At 42.7% G+C, this 11431-nt stretch overlaps 1 long non-coding RNA gene across 1 annotated transcript; it reads left to right on the forward strand.

Moving 5' to 3' along the window:
* The first annotated feature begins 492 nt into the window (after positions 1–492).
* On the forward strand, positions 493–2076 carry LOC119309362. The gene is made up of 2 exons (XR_005150477.1): positions 493–1230; positions 1297–2076. It is a non-coding gene; the product is annotated as an uncharacterized LOC119309362 (long non-coding RNA).
* The last annotated feature ends 9355 nt before the right edge of the window (positions 2077–11431 follow it).

Genomic DNA, 11431 nt, shown 5'->3' on the forward strand with positions numbered 1-11431 from the left:
CCAATGCTATATTATTTACCTCATTCCGATAAACAGTTTAGAAATGCGATCGAAAATACGATTCACGTTTTTTGTATGAAGAAAAAATGGTTTTTAAAACTGCTCTTAAACCGCTTACATTTTGCCAAAAAATTAATTTGGGTCATGATATTGGTGTCTACAGCTTTCCAACGATATATCGCAAGCCTCATTTGGACACATTTTAGCTGAAGTGCAACCTAGTACTCGGGGAAGGTCAGACGCGTTACTCGAAAAGTTCATGTTGTGATCAGAATATTATTCTGATCCCGTGATCAGAATAGTGTTTATGTATGTGTGTGTGTGTGTGTATATATATATATGTGTGTGGGTCTATTATGATAACACCCTTAAGAGTGTTATTCTGCACACCAAACCTGCTTATTCTGCTAACACCTCCATACCAAAACAAAGCATCACCGAGACTAAAAAGAACCCACACCCACCGGCCCAGCCATTCTCTCTCCCCTTCCCACCTCCAGCCCACCTACCCATCTCTCTTCTCACAGCCCGATCCACTCTCTCGCCGTGCCCACAGGCCACCGACGACGGCGTGCCCAACCACAACCCGCCTCCTCTCCTCAAGCCGTCGGACGCCTCCTCCCTCCCCAACGCCGCCCTCCGCCACCTCCCTTCCCTGCCGGCGCCCGGCAAAGCCACCGCCCGCTCCCAACCTTCTTGCCCCTGCGCGCATCGCCGCCTGCGCCCAGCCTCCTGACCCTCGACCGCGTCGCCGCCTGCGCCCAGTCTCCTGGCCTCCGGCCGCCGCCTGCGTTCACCCTCCTGGCCACAGGCCACGGTGCTCGCGCCCAACCTCCTGGATCTGAGCTGATGAGGTCGAGGAGTGCTGGCTGCCCACGTTCGGATCCCATTGATGCGCGGCCGCCCATGTACAACAACGCCACATGCCGATCCGCAGGATTCGTCGATTCCTGCCTTCGCTGACCACGTCCAGGGCCGCCCGATGCACAGATCCAAGGCCCCTCGGGGGCGGCCGCCCCAATGCCAAGCCACGCCCCCTAGAGAGCTCCTCATCGTGGATTCCCCTTCCTGGATCTCTCTCGTTGTCCCCTGCCTCGGGCACTACTGCCACTCTGATCCCGCGGGTGCTCTTCCCCCTATCTTCACCGTCGTGGCGCTCAAGCGCAGTAGAGATAGTGGTGGCGACCTTCTGCCAACTACCATCTTGCTTGGGATTCCATGGTGATGAAGGTCAGTGTTGCCGACGACCCCCATGCAGTTCATAAGGGCCTTTTTCATCTTCTTTTTGGATTTTAGACGTGCAGTGCAGCCGGATCCCATGAGCAGTGCGCCCGGCGCCCTCGTGTGGTTCATCCACTGCCACCGGGGATTCCCTCCCTTCCCTAACCTCTCTACACAACAGACGAGCTGCTCTTTTGTCGCTCATGGGCGCGCGCCTGACGGGGCTGCTACTAGTCCGAGCTACCACCACCTCTCATCCCGACGACAACTACCTATGTTTCGAGACGCCTCACCTTGAGCTCAGTCTGGGTGTTTGTGGTGCAGTCCAGCCACAGTGGACATGTAGTTCCGTGCTCATGTTGGTGCAGGTCGTGGGCGCACCAGCGACGACGACAGCAACACCTTGATCTCCGGCATAGTTTGTGGACTGCAGGTTTAATGCAATGTTTGCTGAGTTCAATGCAATGTCAGGGTGTGGAGTGCAGGTTCTTTGAGTGGCATGATGATCCAAATACTTCATTTCTGAATTCCCTGCTCAGTAAATTGCGTGATACTATGTATTGTCTGAAAACAGAGAAGAAACAGTTGGAGGAATCTCGAATCCAAGTTGAAGCTCGCATGAACAAGGCTATAGATGTGGAGATGGGCACGCGACAGAAGTAGAAGAAATTCATATGAAATTGGAAAGATTTAGAGAGATGTATCAGTCTATTGAGAAAGATGTGCCAGTATGTCCAGACATATTTGTATGTTCAGAAAATTGAATAATTTAGAAATGTTTCTGGAGTTCAAAAACTTCTATGTTACTGCTTGTTTGTAAGCAACTCATTTTGTCCAATACTAGGTGTTTTTAAGCAATTTCATTTCGTTCAGTGCTGGCTTACAAAGTACAATTTTTTTGCTATCTAATTTGCTATTTGACTATAGACCAACTGAAGGAAAATTTGCTATCTTCAGTACTGGCTTACACAGTACAATTTTTTTTTGCTATCTGACTGTAGATGATCTGAATAGAAATTTTACTATCTGTTTCAGTGATAGTACAAAAGAAGTGACAATGCAATTATGTTCAGTACTAGCTTTCGTTCTTATATATGTACAACAAGCAGCACATCTTGCTTGGCGTAGTGCAGTTGACTAGTGTTAGGCGTAGTTTGTGGTGCTTGCTATGTAGTATAAATTTGCAGTGGAATGTTTGTATTCTTTTTTATGATGAATGCAGTTCATTGTAAATAGCTCTGTGGTTCGCTCTGTGAAAAAAAGAGAGAAAAGGAAAAAAATGATAAAAAATCACTCCTTATTTAGACGTGGTTCGATTGCACCCAGGATTTGCAGCAAAAGCATTGGCAAATTTGTATGGACATGGATGCAGTTTATTAAGAAAACCATGGCGGTGCACTTCGCAAAACAAAAAAGCAATGAGGTTCATGGTTGCCCTGATGCAGTCCACTCGCCTCGTCCCCGCAGTGCATATTTCATTATTAACCCAAAAATATATATGCAGTGCACTATGGGAAAACCAAAACTCTAGAGAGAAAAAAGAAAAAAAATGCAGTGCACTCCGATCTTTAAAAAAGTCCACTCCGAAGGACTTTGAAGTACACTTCATTTTAAAAAAATGTGTTTGAATAGAGTGGTGCGGTTCAAGTTTGAGAATGATTGTGGCTCATTTTCAAGAGTGTTGTGGTTCACTTGGACCCAAAGTAAAAACGCAAAAAAGGCAAAATAAAAAAAGTAACGAGGTTCACTTCTTGATAGTGTTGCCGTTCACTCACTACTGTTGTGAAGTGCATTCTACTTTCTCGTCCTTGAAAAAAATTATGTTTGAATAAAAGAAACCATGCAGTTCTCTTACCCGTCTGATGCAGTGCGGTTTTTCGTCCGATGCAGTGCGGTTTTCAGTCAGATGAAATACGCACGTTGATTTGGGTATCGCGAAAAACAGAGTGTCCGCATTTCGGTAAATTCAAAATTCCTCTTAAACCGTAAAGAATTAGAGAGCGTGTTCTACAAGAAAGAGTTGCGTACCGTCGATATCTTTCTAACAGCGTATTGTTTGAATTATTCCGACCAGCGATTTGCAAAAATTTCGCGAAAAATGGCCGCTGCCACTCGTCGTCCACCGCACGATTTTCAAAATTAACTTAAAACCGTAAGAAATCTCAAAATTATTTCAACATATGAAAGTTGCGCCTCGTTCGTAGCTTTCCAACGGCGTATCACACACCTCGTTTCGACAAACGGTTCAAAAACTGGAGCAAAAATAGTACCAAAATTTTTTAAAAACTTGAAAAGCAGAATTCCGCGATTTAGTAAATTTGAAACTGCTCTTAAACCGTAACGAATTAGAGAAAGATTTATATATGAAAAAGATGCGCCTCGACGATATCTATCCAACGGTGTATCATTTGCTTCATTCCGACAAGTGGTTTAGAAAAAAACGCGAAAAAACGCTCACTGCCACTCATCGTCCGCCGCGCCGTTTTTGAAACTGCTCTTAAACCGCAAGGAATCTCGAAATGTGATCAACATGGTGAAGTTGCGCCTAATCCATAGCTTTCCAACGGTATATTTTACACCTCGTTCCGATAAACGGTTAAAAAACTAGAACGAAAACAGTACCAAAAAAACACTGCATGCAATTTTTTTTGACGCGAAGTTCACTAGTCTCTATTGCAGTGCTCGTCGTCAAAATGATGCAGTGCGCTTCTGTTGAGCGTGCAGTGCCGAAGTGGTGTGCAGAATAGTTATTCTGCTAATATTAGCAGAATAGACCGTCTATATATATATATATATATATATATATATATATATATATATATATATATATATATCTGGGCTATTCTGTTACGCGTAACAGAATATTATTCTGTTACCCTTTTTGAACTGATGGTTTCAGGTGGTTGTACTGATGTTTTCAAAGCGGTTGAACTCATACTTTCAGTTGTGTTTAACAAATCGTCTTCTTTAGTTCAAAAACTTTTTGTAATTTTTTCGTCGGAATGGAGCATGAAAAATATCATTGGAAAGCTCTTGACATCTACATTACAAATATATAGGAATTTTTTGCAAAATCATCACGGTGTAAGAGCAGTTTTGAAAAAATCGTTTTTTTTCAAAACCAAAAACGTGAATCGTATTTTGGACTCAATTTTTAAACGGTTTGTCGAAATTGAGCAAATAAGATGGCATTGGAAAGCTGGTGAAAATCCGCATCTTCCATATATGTATTGTTTTTATAATTCTATATGATTTAAAAGTAATTTGAAAAACGGTGAAATTCTGGGCGAAATGTATTTTCGTGAGTTTTTGCAAACGGTTTGTCAGATTGACGCAAATGATACGGCGTTGGAAAGCTATGTATAATGCGCAACTTTTTCGTATAGAAATGTTTTTCTAATTCCTTGTGGTTTAAAAACAAATTCGAATACGGTCAAATTTGATTTTAAACGCGATTTTTTTAAAAAGTTTATCGAAATATGGCAAATAATATACCGTTGGATAGCTATCAAAAATGCGAAAGTTAGTCATGTTGAACGTTTTCTCTACTTCGCAACCATTTAAGAGTAATTTTGAATACGGCATGACGGATCCTGCTGTTTTCTCGTGTGAAAAACAGAGTAGTCGTACTGATATATATGTATGTTTGTACTGAGCTATTTTTTGTAGAGTAATTTTGAATGGTTCCAAAAAAGGGTACTTGTACTGATGCTTGCATGGGTTTGTATTAACCGTGTTTTCACTAACTAGACTTTGCTCTATTTTTTGGGTAATATTTTTCTCGTAAGTTTTCAACGGTTTACTGTATCCTAGCTCCGAACTTGCATGGTTTTTATTGTTGAACTGAATGTTATTTTTCTACCATTTTTTTTGCATGTTCCTTTTTTCTTAAGTCAATTTTTTTTGCAACGAATGTTCTAGATTTCTCATGTTTTGCAACTTGAACTTTTTACCATTTTAAACTTTTACCAACGTGAATTGTCGTGTGTGGATGAGCACTTGATCTTGTAGAATTTAAAATTTTCTGTTTTAATTTTTTTTTGTTTTCTTGTCCGAACTTATGGTATCATCATCACTGAACCTGCGTGGTTTCTGTAGTTGAACTAAAATCCATGTTGTTTGTGAAAACCAGGAAAATTGCATCTCCTCAATGGGTCATGATGCAAGCATCGCCGCCGGCAATACTTGGCGCACCAGAGAACCTGCACTTCTGGATTTGTCGAGAGAGAACTGAGGGCAGCACATCCCATGTCTTTTTTCTGCAGCAGCTACACTTGGTTTACCAACTCACACACACAGAGAATTGATAACAAGTTGGCACACGACCTTATAACAAGAGCACACATGAACTGACAAACAAGAGCACACCGGTGATTAATATAATATAAATCCATTGTCATTTTTTCCATTTGTTAAGTTGTTTTTTTCCTTCGAACCTTTACTGCTATGATTTTTTTTGCAAATTTGTCCCCTTGAGTCAGAACTGAGGCAATTCTTAAATTTTAATTTATGGTACTTATGGTACTAGAGAAACTTGGTCATGTTGAACATTTTCTCAAATTCGCAATCGTTTAAGAGTAATTTTAAATACGGCAAGACGGATCTTACTGTTTTCCCATCGGAAAAATAGAGTACTCATACTGATAAATGTGTGTGTTTATACTGAGTTATTTTTTATAGAGTAATTTTGAATTGTTCTAAAAAAGAGTACTTGTACTGATGGTTGCATGGGTTTGTACTAAGCGTGTTTTCACTAACTGGACTTCGCTCTGTTTTTGGATAATATTTTGGCTCGTAAGTTTTCAATGGTTTACTGTATCATCGCCCCTGTACTTGTATGGTTCGCATCATCGAACTGAATGATATTTTTTTCAAAAAGAAAATGGTTTACTTATTTTTTAAACTAAACATTTTTTTACAACGATGTTCTGGACTTCTCTTATTTTACGACCTGTACTTTTACTATTTGAATTGCATGGGTTTCTTTTTGCTTGAACTTTTACAATTGAATTTTTGTCATTTCTTTTATTCCTAACGGACCATCGTTTTTAACTTGTACTAATCAATATTTTTAATTAAACCATTTTTCCTTTGTAGAACGGATCATCGTTTTTGTTCGTACGGATCAGTTGTAGAACTTGAATGTCAATGTCACATAATTACATTTTGAACAGATCACCCTCTCTCATCTGGACTGACCACAAAACTTGCATCAAGAAACTCACAACAACAAGGACGATTACGACGAGATCGACGAGAATGTATGAACCATACCATTTTTAGCTCAATAAATACTATACACAGAACAAGCAGAACTTATTAAACAAGATATTTTTGAAGTTTCTCACATTAACACTTTTTATAATACAAAACCGAATGGTTCATTTTTACCTCCTCTTTTTAAAGTATTACAAACTGATGAACTAAAATAAAATGGTGAGCACGGTGCATTTTTGTACCACAGTTGGTAATAGGGGCACAATCCATGTGAATTGTATAAAAGGTAAGTAACCTATAGAGTTTGTATTACCATCACAATCAAAGTTTGTACTGCCATAAGCTCTGGTCGTGCTCCGGCCAGAAAAAGATACATAAGTACACTGCGGCCAAAGTATTACAAACTGAGAAACATAATCAGCCACCTCACTAGAACAGAGCATCTCAGACTCCTGTTGCTTTTCCATGTGCAGGAGGCTTGTTGACGAAGCACGCAGTGACACAGGGGGACATGGTAGCGACACGCGCAGTGACGCAGGTCTCTGAACTGATGGCCGCGACAAACTCGGCCACCCTGAAGCCACGGGGTTGTACTGAGCATGGCGCTAAAGTTGAGTAGAACAATTAGGAATTAGGATAATTAGGAAACAACAAACTGGTGAAGAAGTTGTGAAGTGAAACGAGTTATAGAAGACAGTATGCATTTTTTCTCACTAAAACAAACTTCTGTACTTGCATACTACTCTTTTTTAACTTGGACGACACCTAGTTCTCAACTTGGACGATGACCAGTGCTCAACTTGGACGATGAGGTTGTCGTTGCTTTTTAACCATGCATGCTTCTAAAGACACTGGGAGTTGCTTCAAAACTGCTTTATACTTTTTAACATGAGGGTTCTCTCAAGCTGGGCCAAGAAGCAATGCATACATCTTATTTTTATTCTGCCAGAACGAAACACTCCAACAATTAACAACTAGTTTCAGTACATGCAGAACAATTTCATTTTTTAGAACAAACTTCCATTGATGTGTTAAACTCTAAAATCTGTATAGAGGACAGGATGGGTCTGGGTACTTAGAAAATCTTGGCACGCTTTTACCATGAGGCGCCTTCTCCCTGATGTTGAATAGAAGAATGTAGATAAAGAAACAATTCAATTTTTTTCTAAAATAAGAATTGAACTGAACAAAAATTAGATATTGAACTAAACTAAAATAAGAAACTAGACTAAATTAAAATAAGAAATGAAACTTAACTACAATTTGAAACTGAACTGAAATAAAATAAGAGCTTTTCTTGCATATCCTGACTTAAACTTTTCTCCTAGTGAATTTTTTGTTGATATTTTTGTGTTCTTTATTTCCTACGTTCTTGCCTCTGAACTTTCTCGTAGTGCAAAATTTGTATGCCATGATTAAAACAGAGAGGTATACGTGAACTTTGTAGCATTAGAGATCTGAACTTATGTGCTTATCACATTTGAGCTTCAATAACCTTTTTCGTAGATCCAAAACAAAAAAAACAAAAAATACAACCACATGGACCAACACATTTGGAGGGAGAAACTATAGACGTACATCATGGGGTAGCAAATAATATGAACTCCAGGCACAACATTTTTTTAACTTCTTTTTGCATCTCGCAAACTGAAAATAAGAAGAAAGAAAATTAGAACACAAAGTAAGAAGAAAGCAGAGCACCAGTGCTTATGTGGCATGGATCTGTCAACCCTGTTGCATCCTAGTTCCAGCCAGCATGAGCTAGCACCTCCTAGATCGAGCTGCGGTAGTGCAACACAACGCATCAGAGAGATAAAAAGGTGAGTAGCAGCATGTACAGGAAGGAGAGAAAGCAACTATAGCACACGAGCATCCACGGGCAGAAAGAGATGCAGCAACGGCTGGACATGCGCATTGTCAATGGAGGGATGGTAGCCTGCTTTGTCGGGCAAAGACGCTGGCCCTCACCGTGAGGCACCGGCGACGGGGCGCGGCAGTGCTCGGGGGTCCCGGGGCAATGCGGCGCGGGTTGGCGGGCTAGGCATCGGGGTGGAGACCGCGACGACTGTACTAGCAGACTGAATAAAAAGTTCAGAACTGGGAGCAAAGACCATTGGAAACATGTTTACAATTTTACATTATATGATAAAAAACAAACTTAAAATACCATGCTAAAAATTCAAAATCTTCAGAGTTGGGTGCCTATAACTGAACCGACAACCCTTTTTTCTTGCAACGGAGTACCACAATACTAACTCGTGGCCTGATTGTACTCAAATACTAGAACCCATGGACTACGCATAACTACAAGCATAACCACAAGCACTTGTTTGTGCTATATGAAGAAGATGAAACACAAAGGAAATCGGACTCATCACAGGGAAGTAGATGAACCGAAAAGCATACAAAATATGAACTTGTGCATCTTGTTTTTTGCTGCAACCTACAAAACAGGAGCAAATATGAGAGAGGAGGTTTTGTCAAGCAGAACTAACTGGGGTCTAGCATTCAAACTTTTAAATGTTTGTGCTACCAAAAAGAGAGAATAGGAGCATGCCTGGACTAGATCAGCGGCTTCCTCTCATACGCCACAAGGGAAACACATACACAAACACGAACTGACCAGAATACACAACACGCCAGGCTAGATATATAAACTAATTACTTGTCTTCTTACAATGAACTGATAAGAACACACAACACGACCGGCTAGCCACGAACTTCTTGAAGAACTCCCCTAATGTAGGTTTTTGGTTTTTTATGGTCTTTCAGTGTTCACGTTCTTTTCTGAACTCCCTGTCTTCTTGACTATGAACTTACTACGTAGAAGGATGCTCACGTGCTTTTATTAACCATAGAGGTAGCTTCAGAAAGTTAATTTTGTGGTGCACAAGAGCAACTCCAATGGCGACTGAATGCAAAATAAATTGGTTCTTTCATGCACCCATCTCCTAGCAATACCTCGATGTGCAGATGTGTAGATGTGCAGATGTGCAGATGTGCACGCATACCTTGATGGCTTCGGAGAGTAGTCTAGGACACGCACTATGAGGTCTCTGCGAGGTGCCCATATTGCAGATGGACTTCCCGAGGATGTGCACGCCCAGGACGAACTCGTCTCCACCCCCGCCATGGCAGCCACTCCGCTTCCCCCGCTGATGGCTAGCAGGGTCACCCCAGCGTGGAGGGCGGCACAGTGCCCTTACTTACAGATGGAGGGGTTGGTCGGCGGCAGTACGGTCGTGGGATCTTAGGGGAGAAGGCAGGCGGATCTCGGGGAGGAAGGTAGACAGAGCATGGGGAGGAAGGCGGACTGATTGCGGGGAGGAAGGAGGCCGGAACGCGGGGAGGAAGGCGGCCGGAGCGCGGGGAGGAAGACGGCCGGAGCGCGGGAAGAAAGGCAGACAGAGCACGGGGTAGGGAGGAGGCCGGCGCGCGAGGAGGAAGGCAACCGGAGCGCAGGAAGGAAGGCATCTTGAGCGTGGGGGTGGAGGAGGCCGGCACGCGAGGGAGGGCGGCTGCCGGCGAGAGGGAGGGCGGCTATCGTTGCGAGGTAAGGGCGGCACCAGTGTAGGAGGGATGGAGGCGGCGGGGTTCATGGGGAGTGACGGGCGCGGGCTCACGAGGATGAGAATGTGGTGGTGGTGGCGGTGGGAGGTGGTGGTGGCGGAGAGGGCCGTCTCGGCGGCGCGCTTGAGGCGAGGCCGGCCGGAGGCGCACTGGGAAGAGGCGGGCTGGCGGCGCGCTGGGAGGGAGGTCAGCCGCAGTGCGCTGGGGAGGAGGCCGACACTGGGGAGGGAGGAGGCCGGCACTGGGGAGGGAGGCCGCCGGAGCTGGGGAGGGAGGCGGCCTGAGTGGGGGAAGGAGGCCGCCGGAGTTGCGGGGGACGGCGCCCGACGGTGGAAGGTGGAGAAGAATCGGGAGGCTGCGGGGTGGGAGTGGATAAGAGTTTTTCTTTTTGGGTTGGTTTTCTCGTTTCTGATGGAGGGCGCTATATATAGTGGCCAGGGGTAACAGAATAATATCCTGTTACGGGTAACAGAATAGTCCAGCCCTATATATAAGGGGGCAATGTTACTATCCTTTTCCACACTTGTGCTTCAAAGTAGCACCATGTTCTTCATATAGAAATTCTTTCATGTTGTCACTTTCATATACTAGTGGAATTTTTTCATTATAGAACTTGGCTTGTATATTCCTATGATGGGCTTCCTCAAAATGCCCTAGGTCTTCATGAGCAAGCAAGTTGGATGCACACCCACTAGTTTATTTTGTTGAGCTTTCATACATTTATAGCTCTAGTGCATCCGTTGCATGGCAATCCCTACTCCTCATGTTGACATCAATTCATGGGCATCTCCATAGCCCGTTGATTATCCTCGTCAACATGAGACTTTCTCCTTTTTTGTCTTCTCCACACAACCTCCATCATCATATTCTATTCCACCCATAGTGCTATATCCATGGCTCACGCTCATGTATTGCGTGAAAGTTGAAAAAAGTTTGAGATTATTTAAGTACAAAAAAATTGCTTGACTTGTCATCGGGGGTGTGCAAGATGGGAGCATTTTTGTGTGACGAAATGAAGCATAGCCTAACTATATGATTTTGTAGGGACGGACTTTCTTTAGCCATGTTATTTTGAGAAGACATGATTGCTTTGATTAGTATGCTTGAAGTATTACTATTTCTTATGTCAATATGAACTTTTATTTTGAATCATTTGGATCTAAACATTAATGCCACAATAAAGAAAATTACATTGAGAATTATGCTAGGTAGCATTCCACATCAAAAATTCTGTTTTTATCATTTACCTACTCGAGGACGAGCAGGAATTAAGCTTGGGGATGCTTGATACGTCTCCAATGTATCTATAATTTTTGATTGTTCCATGCTATTATAGTACCCGTTTTGGATGTTTATGGGCTTTACTCTACACTTCTATATCATTTTTGGGACTAACCTACTAACCGGAGGCCCAACCCGAATT

This window comes from Triticum dicoccoides, chromosome 5B (assembly GCF_002162155.2).
Source record: "Triticum dicoccoides isolate Atlit2015 ecotype Zavitan chromosome 5B, WEW_v2.0, whole genome shotgun sequence".
Lineage (NCBI taxonomy): Eukaryota > Viridiplantae > Streptophyta > Magnoliopsida > Poales > Poaceae > Triticum > Triticum dicoccoides.